Source organism: Dipteris shenzhenensis, chromosome 20 (assembly GCF_047967505.1).
Source record: "Dipteris shenzhenensis isolate YYH24624 ecotype China chromosome 20, Dip_SZ_1.0, whole genome shotgun sequence".
Classification (NCBI taxonomy): Eukaryota; Viridiplantae; Streptophyta; class Polypodiopsida; order Gleicheniales; family Dipteridaceae; genus Dipteris; species Dipteris shenzhenensis.
The window spans coordinates 34,012,500-34,038,039 of NC_141615.1; positions in this window are offsets into that span (position 1 = coordinate 34,012,500).

Sequence of the window (25,540 nt, forward strand, 5' to 3'; positions counted from 1 at the left end):
AAAATGAGCACATGAAATGAAGTACTTTTGCTTTTTATAGCAAGAGGAAACTCCCCATGGTTAGAAAGTTACAGTTCATGGGATTTCAACATATAAGCAATATATGTACATTTTGATCACTTCCTATTTGCTGGCCCAATGGTAAGTCTTCCTTTTGTGAAGGGGAGGTCTTGGGTTCAATTCCCACTCCTTAATAGGCACATTATATTGCAGTTTATGACTAACTTTTTTTATGAATGCATGATACTTGTATATGGTCAAGGAAGGTATATATAATAACCTCCATATGTATGCTCGTGAGACAACAAAAAGAGACCTGGCAACCCAAAAATGATAGGGCATTGATGCGCTGCCATTTTTGAGCTACCAGGCCTCTCTTTTAATGTCTCCTGAACATAAGAACAAGCACTTGTGTTCCTTACCTTTCTTTCCAATGGGGGTCTTGATTTTGGGGGTGTATGCCAAAAATTGATAAACAACATTATTTGATGCATATAGATTTATTAAATCGATAAAATAGGCATGAAAACATCTAAATTGGCTCTTGCCATTTGATTTGATGTATGACATGACCCCATTTGGATTTGTAATTCCAAAGATACGGGGTCTTACTTTTAGGGCTTGAATGCTTGAAATAGGCAGCGCGTCAATGCGCTGCCTATTTCATACATTTAGGCCTCAAAAGTAGGACCCCATGTAGGAGCAAATGAGGTCCTACTTTTGAGGCCTAAATGCATGAAATAGGTAGCACATTGACAAGCTACCTATTTTAGGAATTCAGGCCCTAAAAGTAGGACCCCGTATCTTTGGACTTACAAATCCCAATGGGATCATGTCCTATATCAAATCGAATGGCAAGAGCCAATTTAGATGGTTTTCATGCCTATTTTCTCCATCAATCAAAACTGTATGCATAAATATATACATCAAGATATGCATCAATATATGCATCAATATATACATATGTATGTATGTATATATATATATATATATATACATACATACATACATACATGTGTGTGTATACACACAAACACACACACACACACACACACACACATATATATACACATATAGATATATATGTATGTATATACATACATATATACATACTTACATACATACAGCAAAATGGGGGTCTTGATTTTGGGGGGGGGGTATGCCAAAAATTGATAAACAATATTATTTGATGAATATAGTTTTAGTTGATGGAGAAAATGGACATGAAAACCATCTAAATTGGATCTTGCCATTCGATTTGATATATGACATGACCCCACTCAGATATATAAGTCCAAAGATACAGGGTGCTACTTTTAGGGTCTGAATGCCTAAAATAGGCGGCGCGTTAACGTGCTACCTATTTCATGCATTTAGGCCTCAAAAGTAGGACCCCATTGGCAACACAATGGGGTCCTACTTTTGAGGCCTAAGTGCATGAAATAGGCAGCGTGTTAATGCGCCGCGCCTATTTCAGGCATTCAGTCCCTAAAAGTAGGACCCCGTATCTTTGGACTTACAAATCTAAATGGGGTCATGTCGTATATCAAATCAAACGACAAGAGCCAATTTAGATGATTTTCATGTCCATTTTCTCCATATATCAAAATTGTATGCATCAATATATACATCAATATATACATATTTGCATCAACATATACATACATATACACACACACACACACACACACACACATATATATATGTATGTATGTATGTATGTATGTATGTACATGCATATGTATACATACATACATACATAAAAACATCAAAAGTAAGACCCCATCGGTCTCCCATGTCATGCATTTTGTTGTCTCATGAGCATAATAACAAGCACTTGTGTTCTTTACCTTTCTTTGCAATGGGGGTCATGATTTTGGGGGGGTATGCCAAAAATTGATCAATAACATTATTTGATGAATATAGTTTTAGTTGATGGAGAAAATGGACATGAAAACCATCTAAAGTGGATCTTTCCATTCGATTTGATATATGACATGACCCCATTTGGATATGCAAGTCCAAAGATACGGGGTACTACTTTTAGGGCCTGAATGCTTAAAATAGGTAGCACGTTAACGCATTCCCTATTTCATGCATTTAGGCCTCAAAAGTAGGACCCCATTGTGTTGCCAATGGGGTCCTACTTTTAGGGCCTGAATGCCTGAAATAGGAAACGCGCTGCCTATTTCCGGCATTTAGGCCCTAAAAGTAGGACCCCGTATATTTGGACTTACAAATCCAAATGGGGTCATGTTATATATCAAATCAAACGGCAAGAGCTAGTTTAGATGATTTTCATGTCCATTTTCTCCATATGTCAAAATTGTATGCATCAATATATACATATATATATATATATATATATAGATGTATGTATGTATGTACATGCATATATATACATACATACATACAAACATCAAAAGTAAGACCCCATTGGTTTCTCATGTCATGCATTTTGTTGTCTCATGAGCATAAGAACAAGCACTTGTGTTCTTTACCTTTCTTTGCAATGGGGGTCTTGATTTTGGGGGGGTATGCCAAAAATTGATCAACAACATTATTTGATGAATATAGTTTTAGTTGATGGAGAAAATGGACATGCAAACCATTCAAATTGGATCTTGCCATTCGATTTGATATATGACATGACCCCATTTGGATATGCAAGTCCAAAGATACGGGGTACTACTTTTAGGGCCTGAATGCCTAAAATAGGCAGCACGTTAACGTGCTGTCTATTTAATGCATTTAGGCCTCAAAACTAGGACCCCATTGTATTGCCAATGGGGTCCTACTTTTGAGGCCTAAATCCATGAAATAGGTAGTGCGTTAGTGCGCTGCCTATTTTAGGCATTCAGGCCCTAAAAGTAGGACCCTATATCTTTGGACTTACAAATCCAAATGGGATCATGTCATATATCAAATCGAACGACAAGAGCCAATTTAGATGGTTTTCATGTCCATTTTCTCCATATATCAAAATTGTATACATCAATATATACATCAATATATACATATATGCATCAACATATACATACACACACACACACACACACACACACACACACACACACACACACACACACACATATATATATATATACATACATACATACATACATACACACACGCACACACACACACACACACACACACACACACACACACACACATATACACATATAGATATATATGTATGTATATACATACATATATACATAATTACATACATACATCAAAATTAGGACCCCATTGGTTGCCTATTTCATGCATTTTGTTGTCTCATGAGCATAAGAACAAGCACTTGTGTTCCTTACCTTTCTTTGCAATGGGGGTCTTGATTTTGGGGGAGGTATGACAAAAATTGATAAACACCATTATTTGATGAATATAGTTTTAGTTGATGGAGAAAATGGACATGAAAACCATCTAAATTGGATCTTGCCATTCGATTTGATATATGACATGACCCCATTTGGATATGCAAGTCCAAATATGCATGGTGCTACTTTTAGGGCCTAAATGCCTAAAATAGGTAACGCATTAACACGCTCCCTATTTCATGCATTTAGGCCTCAAAAGTAGGACCCCATTGTGTTGCCAATGGGGTCCTACTTTTGAGGCCTAAATGCATGAAATAGGCAGCGCGTTAACGCGCTGCCTATTTCAAGCATTCAGGCCCAAAAAGTAGGACCCCGTATCTTTGGACTTACAAATCCAAATGGGGTCATGTCATATATCAAATCAAACGGCAAGAGCCAATTTAGATGATTTTCATGTCCATTTTCTCCATATATTAAAATTGTATGCATCAATATATACATCAATATATACATATATGCATCAACATATACATACATACATATATATATATATATATGTATGTATGTATGTATATATGTACATGCATATATATACATACATACATACATACAAACATCAAAAGTAAGACCCCATTGGTTTCCCATGTCATGCATTTTGTTGTCTCATGAGCATAAGAACAAGCACTTGTGTTCTTTACCTTTCTTTGCAATGGGGGTCTTGATTTTCGGGGGGTATGCCAAAAATTGATCAACAACATTATTTGATGAATATAGTTTTAGTTGATGGAGAAAATGGACATAAAAACCATCTAAATTGGATCTTGCCGTTCGATTTGATATATGACATGACCCCATTTGGATATGCAAGTCCAAAGATACGGGGTACTACTTTTAGGGCCTGAATGCCTAAAATAGGAAGCGTGTTAACACGCTGTCTATTTCATGCATTTAGGCCTCAAAACTAGGACCCCATTGTGTTGCCAATGGGGTCCTAACTTTGAGGCCTAAATGCATGAAATAGGTAGCGCGTTAACACGCTGCATATTTTAGGTATTCAGGCCCTAAAAGTAGGACCCCATATCTTTGGACTTACAAATCCAAATAGGATCATGTCATATATCAAATCGAATGACAAGAACCAATTTAGATGGTTTTCATGTCCATTTTCTCCATATATCAAAATTGTATGCATCAATATATACATCAATATATACATATATGCATCAACATGTACATATACACATATATATACATACATACATACATACATACATACATACATACACACACACACATACATACATACATACATACATACATATATATATATATATATATACACACACACACACATATATATATATATGTATGCATGTATGTATGTACATACATATATACATACATACATACAAACATTAAAAGTAAGACCCCATTGGTTGCCTATGTCATGCATTTTGATGTCTCATGAGCATAAGAACAAGCACTTGTGTTCCTTACCTTTCTTTGCAATGGGGGTCTTGATTTTGGTGGGGTATGCCAAAAATTGATCAACAACATTATTTGATGCATATAGTTTTAGTAGTTTTAGTACACATACATACATACATGTGTGTGTGTGTGTACATACATACATGGATGCATGCATGCATGCATACATACATACATACATACATACATATTGATGCATATAGTTTTACTAGATGGGGAAAATAGGCCCCATTCCGATTTTTGTGGAGAGACAGAACTAGACAAATAGAGCAAGTCCAAGGGGTTGCTAGGGACACCCCCCCGGCAAATGGAGATGCCCGGTATGCAATTTTAGCACCAATTTTGGGATGTAAGCTGCATAGTCATGTCAAAGAAAAGTTGTCAATTCTTGCATTAAATGTAGGGTGGTGAATATATCCTATTCCGTCATGGGGCCGGAGAAGACGGAGGCTAAAAATTGAACCTCCAAAAAGACTTCTTTTACCGGTCTATGGGGACCGCCGGCTCTTACTAGTGTTGAGAGTGGACAAGACAGCTACCATTGGTGTGATATGGGAATCTCTCAGTCTACAATTTTAGCACCAAGTTTGAGATGTAAACTACATAGTCAAGTCCAAAAAAGTTGTGTCAATTCTTGCATTAAATGTAGGGTGATGAATATATCCTATTTTATCATGGGACTTGCAGAAGACGGAGGGAAAAAATTGAACCTCCAAAAAGACTTCTTTTACCGATCTATGGGGCCTAGCTCTTACTAGCATTGAGAGTGGACAAGATAGCTACCGCTGGTGTGATATGGGAATCTCCAAGTCTCAAGTTTTGGGGTACATGAAATTAGATCATGCTAACGGTAACTCTAAGAGGTTCCAAAGGCAGGCAACATTCTTCATCATAGCTAACTCAAATGCAAGGCAGTGAAAATGCCAGGAGAGTTGCTCGGTAGCATTGATTTGGGAAGGGATATGATGATACTTTGTTGTGTTATGTAGGATATTAATTTCCATTAAATTTGGGACATGTTAGATATAACTTCATAAAATCCTAAGTCATGAAATTAATACATTACAAGTTCAAGCATAAATAATAGTCGTGAAGTTAATGCATTAAATATTCAAGCCTAAAGAAGAACTAATCAAGACCTAATGCACCGTACCAGAGACTTTGGCCTTACCCTCATTCCTTAGACTTGCCAACATAAGGCCAAAATTTTCATTCTTAAGAATATGTGGAAAGACCTTACATTTGGCCCACTTTTGGCGAAAAAATTTCATTCTAAAGAATAGGTGGAGTGAAATTGTGTTTGATAAATACAAATCAATGCTCAAGGTTGGACATAAATAAAGGTATCCTTTTGAAAATATTGGAACACATGAGAGAAATAATATTGAAGATACATGAATTTTTAGACATACTATTAAAGACAAATGAACATATAATGGGATGAAATCCTATTGATGATACATGAATTTTCAATAGAACTGTTATTCAAAGATTTGATGGATTGAATGTAGCTTTAATACATTATCCCTTTTACAAGGGTGTTTGATTTTGAGGCTTGAAACATAAGAATGAATCTGTGTTGAAGCCTAGTGGTTTGTTAAGGACATGTGAAACTTAAAGTAAAAGTACTTACAATGGAAGGGATTATATCAAGATCCTATTAAGGACATGGGAACATATAGTAGAATAATTCTACATAAAATCAGTGGATCAAACTTAATGGCTCAAAAGCAAAAAAGGATGATGGTGCAACCTAGGGGCTACTCTACGGCACTATGGCAACAATCTTTGTAGTTACTATCAAAGGTAGTGTAACTTTTTTGTCAAGGAAAGAGACGCGAACCACTCCACATGACCTAGATCTGTATGACCTAGGTTGCACCGACTTGTTTCTTTCATGGATAAAAAGTGACCCTTAGGTGATGCTATAGCACTCCCTTTTTTGGTCCATCATTATAGCACAATTGGGGCCTTTTGACCTAATACTAGCTACCCATCAAATATTTGTTGTAGATGTTAGGGGTAATTACCAAACTACTAGTGGTAGTTTTATCACCACCATCAGTAATTTTATTTGAGTGTTCCTTAATGTTAGTTCTCCTACTACTACATACAATATTACCAATAGTAGTCCTAATCCCAATGATAGTACACATAATATTATTACGACCATCCAACTTTAATCATCATTATATCTATGAATGCATATATATAGGTCTATCTATATCTATACCTATTTATTCCTTATCCAATATGTTTGCATTTATTTTTGGTGCTTTGCTTACTTTGAAACTAAAGATAATGTGATTTCATTATTGTTTGCATTCTTGTCAAACATGAGGAGCTGGAATGCATAAGAGATGGGAGGCACATTATAATTTATGTGCAGATTTGAGCCATTGAATAGCCTATTGATTCTGATTGTTTTCTTTCTTATTAAATCCTTAATTTGGTTATTTCACACTGAACATCGCCATATCAATTCATATTTTTTTTGTTCTAGTAATGTCCTATCGCAACATAGTCTAGGGTTGATCATACAAGATAAATGGGTGCTCACATTTAATATATTTTTGAGAGTTAGAGGATAGTGGATGTAGACTATAAAATCATCACTTTGAATAAATTTGGCAAGATTCTTCTGATAGAAGGAATAATTTCTATTGCACTAACGATGAAAGAAAATTATCAAAAGGTTGATACAAGGCTCAAAATCACACTGGTGCTACTAGGCTTAATAGTCGAAGGCTAGTAGTAGTACTAGTGTATTTACTGAGTAGTGTGCGTGCCTCTCCTCATTAAAATTCATAGTCTTCAAAAATGTATAATACATAAGTCAAAATATTCTAATTAGTTTTATCATCCTAATGTTGAAACTGACTTAAATTCATAGTCTTCAAAAAGGTATAATACATAAGTCAAAATATTCGAATTAGTTTTATTGTCCTCATGTTGAAATTGACTTTCTCTTCCTTCGTCTCCTATGAGCTTCAAACCTTTAATCCATTAATCTCTCAAATAGTAAGAATGGTCTTGTATTAAGAGGCGATGATATCTAAAGTGATCTACAAATACTAAGAATGGTCTTATATTAAGAGGTGATGATATCTCAAGTGTTATACAAACCGTAAGAATGGTTTTGTATTAAAAGGTGATGATATCTCAAGTGTTCTACAAATAGTAAGAATGGTTCACGTGTTCTACAAAAGTATTAGGTACCTCTTAGTGGCTGAAGGGAAGGAGTGATGATATCTCAAGTGTTCTACATATAGTAATAATGGTTTTGTATTAGGAGGTGATGATATCTCAAGTGTTCTATAAAACTAATAGATACCTCTTAGTGGTTGAAGGGAAGGGGTTGGAAGTATGGGCAAAATCTCTAGGAACTATAGGATGGTTGCAAGAACAATTTTGAATGTCATAAATGACACTTGGGTTTTTCAACATACGGGTGAACTATTTTTAAACATTTTCTTTCATGGTTGATAACACTTTTAATAAAAAGAACCATTTTGAATGTTATAAGTGTTGATGCAATCCCATGCTATAAAGTCTACAGACAGTTTTTTTTCCCCACATATGGGTGAAGTGATGTTTACGTTACTAAGTTCAACATATCAAGCAACACATTTGTTTTGATTATTGAAGGAGTTACTCGTTACATAGAATAGAAACACAAAAGGAATTACTCCCAACAATTGTCTATTCATTCATAGTCATAGGTTTATATAGGTGAATACTAATCGCACTTTGTTTAAACCCTGAATCATGATCTTGGTGCAACCATATTAAAGGAGCATGAACATATAACCATGGGATGAGTAATTAGCGAGTCTTTGAGGCTCTCATAGTCTTACCAAAAGGTATTTGAATGCTTTTGGTTGTCACACAATGTGTTGTTGATCTTTGTGGTCTGTATGCCCCTCATAGCCTAATCTAAGGCTTTTTTATGCTGAAGGAAACACAAAAGGACAACAATTGCCTATCTCTACCTCTCTTAATTGCTTCCAAAAATATAAACATATGAATGTCTATCAATCCCCAACACCCCACTATGTACTTGCTCAAGGAAGATTCTCGATTTAGCCTCTACCACTCACCAGCCATGTTCCTTGAAGTTCCACCGGCTTCCCATTAATAACTTACCTTAGCATCATTTTTTAATTTTGGATCCCAATTCATTGATACACAAGAAGTTTTAGACAGATTGCCATGAGGAAAACATTATAAGCTTCTTCAAGGGAGGCACTGTGCACCTACCTAGGTGCGGTTGGGGGCAAGGGACTAGTAGGGGTTGGCCGTCCCTTACCCCTAACCGCAATCTGGCCGACATTCCCCTGCCTTGGCCGCAACCCAGCTAGGTGTGCGGTGCTCCCCCTAAAGAAGCTAATGATGTTTTCCTTGTGGCATAACTTCTTACAAGTGATGTAGTCATAGGTTTTATCAACAGTATTAAGTGCAGCTATATCCGTCTAAAGGTTGCCTACGCTACCGATGATGGTTCAACCATTTTGTTTCCACTGCAAAGTTTGTTTCTCAAGTTTGATTTAGTGACTTGGTGAGGTAAGCTATTTCTTGATGGCCTCATTTGAGTTGAATAAATTTAGGCATAGAAAGTGATGGATTTTCATGCTTTCTTACATAGTATGAGAAAGGAGAATGGATGATATTGAAATAGTAGGAAAGAAAGCATTTATCTTTGTTTGTCAATGATATCAGTTTGGGATTCAATAATTCTTTAATGTATTGAATGATGACATTAGCTCTTGCAAGGAGAGAGAGAGAGAGAGAGAGAGAGAGAGAGAGATGTGTTAGTTTTCTGAGTTTTTGTTAATGTTTTTACTTTTTTTTTAAGTGTTGTTTGGTTGTTTTGTAAGTGTACATGTGTGTGTGTGTGTGTGTGTGTGTGTGTGTGTGTGTGTAGAGATTAAGTGTTTGTTTTTCTACTTTTTTGGTTTTGAAAAGAATGGAAGAGAGAGAAAGAGTTTATTTTGCACTTAATTTCATTCCATGTATGAGAGGGTGAGAGAGATATATAACACCATGTGAGTAACATATGCAATGGGTTCCTCTGTTAGGTCTCAAATCCTAGGTTGCCTAATAATTTAACGAACCTTTTAGACTACCATGCGCTCTCACACACACACACACAAACAAAATTTGATTAGTAAATGTATCTCATGTAAGAAAAAAATACAACGTCTGTGCTCAACAGATAATAGGATCTCGTATGCAAGAGAGAAAAGCAGATAGTATGGAGAATCAAATTTTGATTACTGTAAAACTGATAGAATAGATGGCGCTGCCTCTCAGCCGTGCACTCCTGTGTGCGAAGCTTCGATGGCATGCTAGAAATAGTAGAGGATAGAGGCTGGATGCTAAGGAATCAGGGTTGCTGTAGCCAGTGATGATGATGGGCTTCACGGGCTTGCTCTTATATAGCCACCAGTCATAGTCAGTTAGACCCAAGTGGGTGACCAACCCAGTCCACCCAAAATGGCTGACTAGAGGTCGACCAAAATAGGCCACCGACCACACGTTAGAACCGTGGCGCAAAATAGAGCAACTAACCTACGTCTCCCTTTGGCGCGGGATCATCTGGGGCTCCAAACGGGCCCCGCAACCCAAAAGTGGACTGCCTCGAGAAATGCTCCATCTACCCTCAGTGCAGTTAGTTATGGGATGCTTTCTCGCACTTGCATGTAGCCTAGTTGGCAGTGTGCCAACTCTATTTGAAGCCGTCCAGCCATCAGGCTACACATGGCCCCCATCTGGTGTCCAAACTAGGACCTACCGAATAATCGAGCCACTCAAATGCCTTCTCCTCATATGGGGGGCTTACAAGTAGAGTTAGCTAGCTCCCGTGTAGTTACACAAGAGTGGAGCATTGATATCTAACACCCCCCCTCAATGTCTACCCAAAAGTGAACTTACTTTTTCGGTCCAATGCCAAGTCGATGAAGATGCCTCTCCAGCAAGTCTCTTCCAAGAGCCTTCGTGAAGATGTCTGTAGCATTCTCTATAGTCGGACAATACACCAAGTCGACCTCTCCATCCATGATGAGCTCGCATAGAAAGTGATATTGAATCTCAATGTGTTTTGTGCGAGCATGGAACATAGGGTTCTTTGCAATTGCCATGCAACTCTGATTGTCACATGATAATTGTGTAGGCTTGTTCTGCACTGCACCCATGTCCCCTAAAATCCTCCTCAACCACACTACCTCACAAGAAGCAAAACATGTTGATTTGTACGCAGCCTCGATAGAAGAAAGAGCAACTGTGGGTTGCTTCTTGCTGACCCATGACACAGCTCCAGATCCAAGTGAGAAACGGTAACCTGTCACTGATCTCCTGCTGTCCACGTCTCCTGCCCAATCCGAGTCATAGAATCTGGTCAAGATGTTGCCCTTGGTATAGGTGATGCCATAATCAAGTGTGCCTTTGATGTATTTCAGTAACCGCATCCCTGCCCTCCAATGGTTCTCTCGGGGCTTATTGGAAAATCTGCTTAGTACACCAGTCGCAAAACTGATGTTTGGCCGCGTGTTGCACAAGTAAATCAAACTGCCCACAAGCCTTCTGTACATCGCTTTGTCCACCAGTGGTGATGAATCCTCATTTGAGAGCTTCACGTCAACCTCCATAGGGGTGCCAACTGTCTTGCACTTAGCCATGCCAAATGCCTTCAGTATCTCTCCAGCATACTTTAGCTGTGAGATGAAGATCTGTTTTGCTCTTCCTAGCAAATGCTTTGTCTGCAAGATCTTCTCTTCATGGTTGCCTGTTATGACAAGGTCGTCCACATAAAGGATCACGATCATACACCTGCCTCCTTCTCTGTAGATATACAAATTTTCATCAGATGGGCTCTTCCTGATCCCATTCACAGCCTTTGTCTAGCTATAATTCAGAATGTAAACTGCCGTGTTACATGCTTCAGCCCAGAAAGTCTTTGGCAAATCTTTCCCTTTCATCATACTCCTGCCCATTTTGCAGATAACGCGCATCTTGCACTTTGCTACTCCATTTTGCTGTGATGTATGTGGCGGGGGTTTTGGCCTCTTGATCCCGTGACTTTTGCAGTAACTTTCGAATTCACTTGATGTGAACTCACCACCTCTATCTGATCTCAACTTCTTCACCTTCCTCCCCGTTTCTTTCTTGACCATTACATGACATTATTTGAACTTACTAAAAGCTTCATCTTTAGTCTTTAGGAAGTATATCCATATCCTTCTACTGTAGTCGTTGATCAGCGTCATGAAGTAGTAGGAACCACCCAAAGCTTCCGTCTCCATCTTTCCACAGAGGTCCATGTGAACGAGCTCTAGAGGAGCCTTTGCCCTGCTGGCCTCTTTAGGAAAGGGCTGCCGATGTTGCTTGCCCATCATGCAAGCTTCACATACATCGGGCAGATTTGTAATTGTTGGTAGGTATGCAATCAGTCCACTTTTATGCATCTCCTTTAAAGAACTAAGGCTTAGATGAACAAACCTCTCATGCCACAGTGAAAGCTGAGAGTTCGTAGATGTTGTTGTGCCATGTACCTTTACCAATGACCTTCCCTTGAAGATCCAAAATCTGTGCGCCATTCTTATCGAACTGAACTTTGAGGTCCCGATCCGTGATTGTAGAAATGGTAAACAAGTTCCTCTTGATATCTAGCACATAAAGAACATCGGACAATTGTTTTACAACTCCATCTAACTTGAGAGCAATCGTACCTTTTCCTTTTGCTAGACATTTTGCATCATTGCCGACTGCTACTAGGATGTCATTCCCTACCGGACGTAGAGAGGTATACCAATCCTTCCGACTGGTCATGTGGCACGATGCACCACTGTCAATAATCCAAGGTTCATCCATAGGTACATGAACTACCTCCATGCAAATCTCCTCAATTGCTACGAGCAGCTCTACTGGTACTGCCTGTGTGCTATTGCTGGACTCTTTCTTTACTCCATTCTTCTCATCTGCAATCTTCTTTCGACACTCATTTTGCTTGTGCCCTGCCTTGTTGCAATAGAAGCACGATCTTCTTCTTTCTATTTTTATTCATCAGAAGAAGATGGGTTACCAGAGTCCTTACCCTTACCTTTCTTTGATCCAGCCGAGAAAGCCGAATCTTCTCTAGTCCTCATCTTTTGACGCATCTCCTCCTCGAGGAGCATCGCGCTAAATTCCTCAAAGTTGAGGGGCAGATTTTTGTTCTGCATATTCAGCACCATAACAAGACTGTCGTACTTTGGTGGGAGAATCCGTATGCACCTTCATGCTAGATTCTCATTGGTGATGGTGATGCCAATCGCAGTCATCTGATCACGTAGATTCTTCACCCTAGTAATGAACTTTTTTGTTGTTTCAGACTCAAATTGTCTCTTGTTCACGAGTTATCTCCAGATTCTGAATCTGCGTTTAATTCGTGGTCTCGTACTGATTTTTCATGACCGTCCATGCCTCCTCTGATGTGGTGACATGTTGAATTAATGCCATGACAGAATCACTTACACTGCAGACAATAGAACACATCACATTTGCATTTCTTCTTGTCCACACGAGAATCTCATCCGCAGTTGGTACTATCTATTGTCCCGCATTGGCTAGATTCGGTCTCGCAACCGGCTTCATGTCCACCCCAATAGCAATATCCCAAAGCTCATATGCGCTTAGGATGGTCTTCATCTTGAACTTCCAGAGTGGATAGTTAGTGCCGTGCAACTTTTCGCTTTCGCCGAACGGTGGGATTCGCAGTCTTGCGGGCTGGGCCATCTCTCACAATCTGCTCGCAAATAGAAACACACTACCAAAGCTTCTTACTAGAGCCCAAGCTCTGCTACCATGTAAGAAAACAATACAACGTCTGTGCTCAACAAATAACAGGATCTCGTATGCAAGAGAGAAAAGCAAATAGTATGGAGAATCAAAAATTTAATTACTGTAAAACTAATACAATAGATGGTGTTGCCTCCCAGCCGTGCACTCCTCTGTACGAAGCTTTGATGGCATGCTGGAAATAGTAGAGGACGGAGATTGGATGCTAAGGAATCAGGGTTGTTGTAGCCAGTGATGATGTTGGGCTTCACGGGCTTGCTCTTATATAGCCACCAGTTGTAGTCGGTTAGACCCAACTGGGTGACCGACCCAGTCTCCCAAAACGGCCGACTGGAGGTCGGTCCCGAAATAGGCCACCGACCACACGTTAGAAGTGTGGCGCTAAATAGGGCAACTATCCTACAGTCTCCGTTCAGCCCAGAGCCATCCGGGATCATCTGGGGCTCCAAACGGGCCCTGCAACCTGAGAGTGGGCTGCCCCGGGAAATGCTCCATCTACCCTTAGTGCGGTCAGTCATGGGATGCCTTCGCACACTTGCATGTAGCGTAGTTGATAGTGTGCCAACTCTATCTGAAGCCATCCAACCATCAGGCCACACATGGCCCCCATCTGGTGTCCAAACCAGGACCTACCAGATAACCGAGCTATTCAAATGCCTTCTCCTCATATGGGGGGCTTACAAGTAGAGTTAGCTAGTTCCTGCATAGTTACACGAGAGTGGAGCATTGATATCTAACATCTCACACACATAGACACTTATTTCTTTACACACGAACACACACACACATGAATACTTTCTTAACTATGAATTATTCTTTTATGTACCCTCGTGAAATCTTCCCTTTACACTTTCTTTTTAACCATGCCACATACCAAGCCAACTAAGCATCCCATACCTCCTCTAATCCCTTCTTAACCCATGCACTCATTTGCTCCTTACTCCACTTGTGACTTAAACTTCACTTGTGGCTAAATTGATTTTTAAATTATCTAAGAATCCATATGGTTGTAAATATTCATAGGTAAAGTGATAACAAGCTGGGGAAAATAAGCATTACCTGTCTACCCAAACGTAACTATGATGTTCTAACATCTAGTTTGTTTGGATGGTGGCAGGTAAGTGGACCCCAACCTCGGAACCTGGACTGCTGCCCGAGGATTTGACATCTTTTTTCAATATTATGTTTGTCAAACTCAATATTATTAAAAATTCTTAATTTTGATCGAAAGTTTTGCAAACTCTAGTTGCATTTTTCAACTTAGACGTCTCAAACATTTTTTCCTTATATGTTTCTCTTTTTTCACTTTTTATCCAATTGATGGAATTAATTGTATGGCTAAATTATTGATGGGACTTTTTAATCTAAACACACACTTTGATTTCCCAACTAGCCTTTGGTCGATAGTGCCATACAAATAATTCACATCCATTGGATAATTCTTTAGCATGGATAATCCCTAGTCATGTTGTGATCCACCTTATTTTTTCTATTATATCTATTTTGCAGAAGTGGTTTACGCTCGGGGGGGTCACTCATCATATGTAACCCTATCACGTGAGTTCAATAGAAGGATATTTTTTATTTCTAAAATTTACAGAAATAAATATACATAAGGGACTATTTAAAATAGTTTTGGAAAAAATTTACAGATTTGTATAGAAAAGGGGTACATTTTATTAATGAAAAATTTATAGATAAGGGATTTTAGAAATAGGCACGTGGTATAGAGGGTTTATATATAGTGACCCCCCCCGAGGGTTTACGCATGTACTATTGGCATTATTTTTTCATTTTGACGCTTATCATACAGATCCACTTTTATTCACTTATTATGAGTAGGTGGGGAGTAAGTTCCACATGGTGGGCTTACTTCCCACCATGTGGTCTTACCCTCTAGGTTGGGGGTGGACCACACACACACACACACACACACACACACACACACACACACACACACAATTTGATTAGTAAATGTATCACACACACAGACACTTATCTCTTTACACACAAACACACACACACACATAAACACACACACACACATACGAATACTTTCTTAACTATGAATTATTCTTTTATGTACCCTCGTGAAATATTCCCTTTACACTTTCTTTTTAACCACACCACATACCAAGCCCACTAATTATTCCATACCTTCTCCAATCCCTTCTTAACCCATGCACTCATTCGCTCCTTACTCCACTTTGACTTAAACTTCACTTATGGCTAAATTAATTTTTAAATTATCTAAGAATCCATATGGTTGTCTATATTCCTAGGTAAAGCGATAACAAGCTGGGGAAAACAGGCATTACCTGTCTACCCAAACGTAACTATGATGTTCCACCTAGTTTGTTTGGATGGTGGCAAGTAAGTGGACCCCGAACTCAGAACTTGGATGGCTTGAGGATTCGACATCTTTTTTCAATATTATGTTTGTCAAACTCAATATTATTAAAAATTCTTAATTTTGATCAAAATTTTTGCAAACTCTAGTTGCATTTTTCAACTTAGATGTCTCAAACATTTTTTCCTTGTATGTTTCTCTTTTTTCACTTTTTGTCCAATTGATGGAATTAATTGTATGGCTCAATTATTGATGGGACTTTTTAATCGAAACACACACACACACACACAAATAGGGGTGTATATGCACACACTCATGTGGGCACACATGTTCACGGGATGTATACACATACACATGTACTCACTACATATATGCATACACACACTTATGCAACACACATACATGTATATATATATATATATATAGATAGATAGATAGATATATATAGAGATGCAAGATGAACATATATACATGCTTGAGAGACAGTCTTTTTTGCATGAAATATATATGTGACATTCCATATAAATCAAGCATGAGTGGGTGTGAGATATACATATGGCCATGTGTAAGATAACAACATGAATATAGAATTTGTGTGAGTTAATAAGCATGTATGTGTGTGAATATTAGAGAGAGAGATAGATGGATTTTGTTTGAGTGGGTGTGCATGTACACAAGAAAGAGGAGGAGAAGACACCTTTAACCTCATAAAGACATTCACTTTGGGGCAATCAACTCATCTATAGCACTAGGTGTGGGTCCCCAGTCATCTCATCTTGTTATCTTACTATAAAAAAGGGTGGACACAACAAAGTTCTTTTTAGAACAAGCTCAAAATTTGAAATATCGTAACATCTATCTCATGGATCTGCCACGTCGTGTGTAGCAACTGGCTGCAAGCATGAGAGTGAAGGCTCCAAAGTCAAAACTTGAGGGGAAATTTTGAAATCGGTATTATTGCCCATGCCCAATGTCTATTGGTCGATGCGAAGGCTTTGAAGAAGTTATGATGATCATCGTTGTCTCTTGGTAGATCAAAGTTTTGATCAACTAAAATCCTAGGGTGAGTGTTTGCTTGCTCCAAGCATGCTTACTTTGGAAGCTGGTTTGTTTGGACTCCATTTCTCAAGACTTGACTTGGAGTGAAGTCTCCCTACTGTGTTCGAATTCTTGCACTTGGATGGAAACTTTTTTGTCCCTGTGCATGATTTCAATACTCCTTTCCGCAGGTTAACACAACAGTTGGTGGTTTTTGCGGTTTTTTCTTATAAGCATGAACAAGTTAATCTAGGGAACTTTCTTGGAGGATAACTAAAGAGGGGTTAGGACTTTCTTAGAGGATAACACAAGAGGGTTGATGATTTCTCCATCGAACATGCCGAGGTATTTAAACTCACAGGAGCAACGTGTGGATTGGTTATGCTCTTACTTTCATCCATTAAATCAAATCGTGAATGTGTAGAAGACGCAATCAAGGTGTTGTTTCGTACTTTGAATAAGGTTCTCTAATCCATTGCCATCCAACAATAAAATTCAACCCAAAATTCAAAAGTGCAAAAGCGGGGTTGGACATCTTGCTTGGGAGGAGTTGCGGCTCTTGCCATCGCAACTCATAACCCTGCTTCCGATTGTGGATGGCTTCAAAACTCTTAACCTTGAAAGCTTTGCAAACGTGTTGCTATGAGTAGATTGACAACCCAACCACAACCTTGGAAAGGATATGCTTGATTGTTGTGCTTCCTTCCCTCATTTGCCATGCAGATGGCACCTATGTAGAAGATTTGGTATTTATAAACAAGAGTGCACGAGTGTGCGAAGGCACTGCCTCCTGGTTTAGATGCAGAGAAAAAAACAAATGTTATGAAGTGGGCTTTTAAAGGCAATTTTAGCTCCTGTTTGTAGGCTGATCTCTATAAAAAGTTAATTAAGTTTTTTTAAATTACACATGAAAATTCACAAAGGAGAATCCAATCCTCCACTATAGCACTGTCTCCTTAGAGGCAATGCTAACAAAATGTGATTTTTTTCTCTCTTAAAATTGAAGGCATTCTACCTTGAGACTCGGAGGAGCGGATCTCTAACCCATCGTAGACAGGTCATGTTACTTGTACGTTCATATAGATCACATCCGAGGTTGTTCTACAAATAGCTTGGGCACATGCATGCCGGAGATAGCTTTCCGTCCAATATGTTATCTATCGAAGGCAATCAGAAATAGGGGCACATGCGTCCCAGAAATTGGTCGGACCATATCGGATTTACAGGCACATGATCGGACAGTGATTCGATAGGCAACCACTATCCTACCGGAAAACTATGAATTCTTCATTCAATTTGACATTGTAGGAGTGCAAGTTCATTGTGGAGTCCATTGAGTAAGCTTGAAAATTTATACTCTATGTTGTCACGAACATCGATTGCTTCTGTCGAAATAATTTCGCAAAAAGAAGAGAGCATTGGAGAACGTGCATAGAGAAACCTAAAGTCCATGGGAAAAGGATTTAGGCATGTCAAAAAGCGGGGATAAATTTTTCACATAAGATTTGTACATGAATTCTCATAGCTTGAAATATTTACAATGGAAGTAAGCTTAGGGGCTTGGTAACGACGTACATTGCAACATGAAGATCAAACATATGCACAAAAGCAAGAAACTAAGTAATAGAGATCAAGGATGCAATCAAGTGGGAGGAAGCAAAAAAACAGGAGTGCTTGTAGCAGATGCACAATGTGTACAGGGAGGGATGGATGAGAAATCTTGGCTACGCAGTAGTCTCTGCGAACGATGTCATGAATCTTGAGCTGTTGATAGTAAATTCACATGTGGGCCTCTTCTCGAGAATCATGGAACGTGTCACAACAACACTTCAACTATGGAACTCTAGAAATGGATAGTGAAGGCCAAGGACCTTGTCAACATGGGGTCCACGAAGTTGGATAGCGATCTAGGTCCCATCATGTAAAACAACACATCCTTTAAGAGAAGGAACTTGGGAGATGCTCTAGATACCGTCGCAGCTATAATAGTACGAGCGTGTTGGATCCCGGCTCACTTTAGTACCACCACATGACTAGCAATGATACTCGACGAGAGGATTTTTCAGGTCAACAAGGTGCAATACACCCACTATCTGCAAGAAGGCAAGAGGCGTTTGTTATGTATCAAGATGGTGTCAACAATAGTGGACCCACAACAGATACAAGGAAGATGTACTTTTTTGCCATAATCCAACTGTTTGTGCAGGAATTCTATTACATTTCTACTACAACCTGAAATTTGGAGGCCTGCAATATATCAAGGACACAATTTTATATAGGCCTTCAAAAGTACATTATTTACATACATATATTTATGTTTAACCATCTCGCATGTTTTCCAATTGTTGGCCTTCATTTGCAACCTTAATTTTTCATTGGCCTTTCCTAGCATGCCTACAGGGCTTTGAAACTCTTTCAAAACTTCAAATTTCAGGGATGACAATTCATAGCTTCCCCATAAGAGCCAATGCAAAATGCATAACCTAATGGATCTCTAAATGAACATCACTCAAAAAACACCGATTTGGTCTCCTATTTGGTGGCTCTCTATCTTGCATGCACCTATGTGATGATGTTTGATACGCTATGACTAGATGCCATAAACTATAACTATGAAAAGAAAATGGCATCTGGTACATTAAAAGATACATGCAAAAATGAAGACAACCACAATGAGGCATACGACGATGTGCTGTGTCAACTACAATACCATGGAAATCGTCCTGCTTTGGCTATTCGGTGCCTCACAAGTTTACATCATGATCTCCATCATTCTTTCTCGATTTTGTGTATGATGGCCTGTCTCTTGTGCAAATACTAGATTTGAAACATTTGGAAAAATAGAATAATGTCCTGCTGATCAACCAATTAAATACTCCTAGCACAAATGTGCCTCGTGTTCCCCCCAAAAAAAAGAGAGCATACAACATTTGGACAAAAGACGATGAGTTATAATACTTGGTCCATCATTTACAAGAAAATGTCGATGCACCCGCAAAAGCCATAGCAAAAACTTACAAAGACAACCACCAAGGCAATCCCCATACCTTCGTGGCCATATGCAACATCATCTATGAATTGAGAACCACAATGTTCCATGCAAGCAACGCAGGGCCAACTATTACGTCCTACTCATACGATCGAGAGGAAGTTCTCCATGAGAACAACTATATGTCTACAAAACCGCTTGGAAGCAACAATGGGACATGCAACCACTTGAAGCGGAAAAGGACCAACGAGAAGCTCAAAGAGCGAACAATCAACATCGAGCATCCTTTACAACTAGAAGGTGAGAATATGCCTTTTTTTGCAACACAAGAAAACCAGAGCGTGTGCTCATTATGCTATGACCAAATTCGAAAGAATAAAATATGGAGGTTCTCAAAACAAACAATGAAAATGTCCACACACCGCATGAAAGCATTGCTACCCTCAACAAAGTCAAAGAATGCCTCATCTCGATAAGAATACATTTTGCACAAATCAGACAACTTTCGTACAAAGGACAGCTCGGTTTGCACGGTAGTGTCATCAATGTCTTTGCTGATATTGATAGGGTTCAACAAGTTCTTCCACGTTTTATGAGTGATAGTGCGATAGTCATAATTGCAATCAAACGTCATTTAAAGTACGATCATAATAACATCAGTGGTTTGGTGTGCCCTACTTTAACAATGTGTGCATGGTAGGAACTGCACAGTACCCCGCTTCATTTAAAAAACAATGTCAAGGTAAATCAAACATGGCTTGAACACATCTGTAGTCTCCAATGTGACAAGGATGATCCCCCAACAATCCCTATAAGCTTTGAGGGCACGTCTCCACAAATTGGCAAAGAAACAAACACCTTGTTCCGTGGCATTTACGCAAGCCAACGAGTTATTGACTTTGAGGCTGGACCAATTATCATCACACCTTCAAAACGATTCTACCCTTTGAGTCTCTTCAAGGATGAGCACTGCAAAGAGTTGGCTTTCCGAACTTTTTTTAATGGACACACTCGTGCATACGACATACCAACCCGAACGAGCTACCAAGACATAATCAAATGAGAGTAGCGTAATGAGGACAGAAGGTCTGAATGGTCAATTGAGAACCTGCTTTTTAAGACAATGAAAGTGCTGGTGTGGCAAGTGCTGGCATCCACTTGGGTACCCATGAGAAAAGGTCAACTGCAAGGAAGGATGCTTGATGCAAGAGCAGCAATTGTGGACACAAACATTGAGAGGCTATTACAATCCAAAATTGGCTTCCATGACTTAATTTGCCTAAGAACGTCAACTAATTATCAACATCTGAAGCAAAATGTTTTTGCCATGGTGAGACAACTTGGGACACCCACATTCTTCATCACCTTATTTGCGGCTGAGAAACGGTGGGAATCACTATTGCGATGCCCCCACGAATTGAAAAAAGCAAGCTTTCCACGCAACGCTAACGACAGACAATGGCAACCAAGAGTGGACCAAGTCTGATCCTATCACAACCGTGCAATATTATGTACACAAATTTAGAGCTTTGAAGACGTTGCTACGACAAGAAGATAGCATTTTGGAACCAATAATGGATTTCTTCTTTGTGACAAAATTCCAAAACAAAGGCAACCAACATGATCATGGGCTAATATGGATTGACGAAGCGCCGGCCATTTACAACAACTGTGATGATGACTGTGAACAATTCATTGACAAATGCATCACAACAGCGCCAAACTCGACATCAAACAAAGTCATTTGCAAGCCCACAAACATAGACAAACATGCAAAAAAAAACACATAGACTGCAAATTTGGATTTCCAAAACCACCTATGCGACAAACACGTGTTTTGAGGCCTTTACCGGATGAAATGATCAAGACCATACATAAAGGAAACATCACAAGAGTGCCAAAATCAACATCAAACAAGGAGATTCGCAAACCCACAAACATAGACAAACATGCAAAAAAAAAACATACAGACTGCAAATTTGAATTTCCAAAACCACCTATGCGACAAACACGTGTTTTGAGGCCTTTGCCGGATGAAATGATCAAGACCATACATAAAGGAAACTTTGCAAGACATTAATTCCTACATTGACATTCAATGCGTTCCTTCACACAATTTCAATGTTTGAAGAAGGATACGAACTCGTAGTTTGCAAGAAAAAAATTTCATGAAAAGAGACCCAAAGGATGTCTACACAAGCAATTTCAACCCAACTTTGACAAGACTTTGGGGAGCAAACATTGATATTCATTTCATTTTAAATCCTCACGGAGCAACATCTTACTGCACGTCGTACATGACAAAGATTGACAAAGGAACAAACAACGTTGTGAAGACAACGATGGCCCAAAGTTTCAAAGACATGGAGCTACAGACGAATGTATCCATAAAGTCGGCAACACAATTTTGAATACGCAACATATCAGTGCACAACAAGCAGTTTACCTATGCCTTTTGCTCCTACTCACTAACGCGATAAGAGAATTCATATACATAAACACAAATCCAATTGAAGACAAGACACTCCTATTAAAGTGCAAGGCACAACTAGAGTTATTGCAACCAGATAGCATTGACATCTTCTTTGACGACATCATCACAAAATATGCAAGAGCCTTGGATGCAGGGGCTGATATGCCTACTCAAATACTAAATTTGCAGCAGCAGGTACAAGTGCAGGTGCTAAGCATGTGGATACGCAAGATGTGCATGATGTAGTTGCAGGGGAAGGTTCAGCTCTGCACGAAGCATGGGCTGTGCCTTATTGGCTAGTCCAAACTCTCCAGAAGAGTAGGTTTCTGCTCCTTTATTTGGTAGGACTCGCAGAGATACAGCTGAGGCATAGGGGTCATAGGTCTTAGAGTCAGCTTGGATGGGTACCCTCATCAATGAGGAAGAGTTTGAGTGCTTTGAGAATGCATGTGATAATGTGCATTGGATGCAGGCCATGCAGGATGAGTTGAGCTCCATTCAGAAAATAATATATGTGCATTTGTAAGACTAGAATATATGTGCTCTTACAAATTCAGATTTTTGTTTCTAAAAACCAAAGTTCTACAAAGCAAAAAGAAAACTAAAGAGGACAAAATGAGCTAACAAAAAACAAAAGGTAGACATGTATACTTCTTCAATAAAGGTGGGCGAAGCATAATGATTAGTATTCAGATTAGTCCATTCAAGTTACAAAATGTCGAGTCAGAGGATTCTCTCTGAAATAGATTCTTTGTAGTCGTAGTTTTTATGACTTTGGTTGGGACAAGCTTGTGGGGTTACATTTTTCGTTTGTTTGTACTTTTGCATGACTGTTGTGAAGTTATGTATTAAAGGTGGCTCGGCCACCCATTCCAGAGCAGTGAGCGCATCAACTAAGCTAAGCATCTTCTAGCTGCTATACTTTTCTGCTGCTTTGAATACCTTTACCGATACTCCAAACGAAAAGCGGCCTTCATAATTTGACCAGGCCTGACGAATGGATCCTTTACCGTTATGCATTTCGGTGTGTGAACTTGAAAGAGTATAGTTAAGCGAACGTTCCTGATGGCCGAAAAGGTACTGAGGCTATTTGAGAATGTAAGGAAACTTTTACTAATTGCAAAGGGGAGCTCCAGGGATAATGGAGACCTATTGTCGATTATGTTCATGCTTGTGCTCACACTCTCATAAGGTCGTGGCCTATTGTTTCTTCTTCTCTTCTTCTGTTCCCGTCGAGATGTGACGCAACCCCTATTACCAACGATGATTGTGGGGTGGTCAATGGCTCAATACTGAGAGCCTGCTATGCCTATTCAGCTCCTGCTGAAATTCCAGAGAAGATGCAATACATCTTTCTGTTTCTGCTTGCAGACCTTGACCTTCATTGTTCCTTACGGTCTGTTTTGCTTGTCTGAAGTAGGTTTTTCCATGCGTTTTCCTCGATTATTATGTCGGTTTCCACTGTACAAGGTTAATTTCACCAAGTTAGTGGAACCATATATGTTTAGTTAGGGTTAGTGATGTCGTTACAGATGTTAGGGTTATGCATTAATGGAACTGGTAGGGTTAGTTTAGGGTTAGTGAGACGGTTGTTATTAAGATGTTTAGGGTTTGTGTGCTCTCTTTGTGGTACTGTTGTTCTGATGCACTAGTGATGGCTCGAGGTATTCGATTGGGTAGTTGTTAATTCTAAAGTTTGAGTAACATTTAGTTGTAGAACTTTTTGTAGTGGTTTTTTTATCCTAAAATAAACTATAAGCTTTTACAGACTATGTACTTCTCTAATGTAGAAAGAATTAAGCAGGAAACACTTATATTGTAATTTTGGCTTGCTTAAAAGGATTTTAACATGACATGTAGGAGTTGTACAGAAAGTCATTGATACTAATGGATCTTCAAAATCGAAGTTGACTACAGTTATAAAGAAGAAGCTAAACCATAAAAAAAGAGGAGAGAAGATTGTAATGAAGCTTTGGTACTATGAAAATGCTAGAGCTTTATGGTTTACACATGCATCTATATAGTCAAGAGTAGTCTATACACAGATACGGCTCTTTCTTTATGTAGTTGTTAAGAACAATATGGTATGTTAAGAACAATATGGTATGAATGTATCTCTGATAATTTGTATAACTAAATGCTTCTACTTTGTGTTGAACTTTTTGTAGTAAATGAGATTTTAAAATATGAGGTTCAATCAGATATTGTGAATTTATAACATACAAAGTATTTAATATGGCAAGTACATTAGGATTAAGATGTGTAGTTTTTTAATTAGACCAAGATACTGAAGTTGTAATAAATATAAAATTTTCAGATTCAAGTAGGTACTACACTAAGGACGATGCAGTAGTCCCTATTGAATTTGATGGGGAATCATCAAATTTTGCTACGATGACCGTCGACAAGAGCTCTGTGAAGAGAATGTATAATGAGCTAGATTGTAGAGGAGATAAACGAGTCAAGTTAGAATGTCCACAAGAGGAAAGACCTTACCACACTTTAACTATAGAGTGTTCAGATGATTTGAGCGTCGAAAGTGAGTATTTGCCTAATGAGAGGGCTTTACTCATTCATGAAGTGGACTTGTTCGTTAAGAATTGAATATTCGAAGGTAGAGTATTGAATAAGTACGGCACATGGGCCTCACATAACGTCAATTACCCCAAGAGTTTGAAATTATATCTAACTGATAGAGAAGGAGGCGGGTGTATTACATTTGCTATAGGCGAGGTTTATTATGCCGACTTTGTCAAGACACTAAATATAACACTATATTGGAGAATTTGGGAATCTCCCAAGTCCCACTTTCAAGTAAAGGGTGATGATTTGACCATGTGTCTAAAACTTGAACCCTTATTTGAAAGTGGGACTTGGGAGGACTTCCTAATATGGTGTTTAGGATGGATTCCGCTTTCAAGTAATGGGTTAAGATTTGACCATGTGGACAAATCTTAACCATATTGAGAAGTCCCAAACTATTTGAAATTTCCCAAATTCCCTAACATACTGTTACATAGGATATTGCATTAAGTTACAAA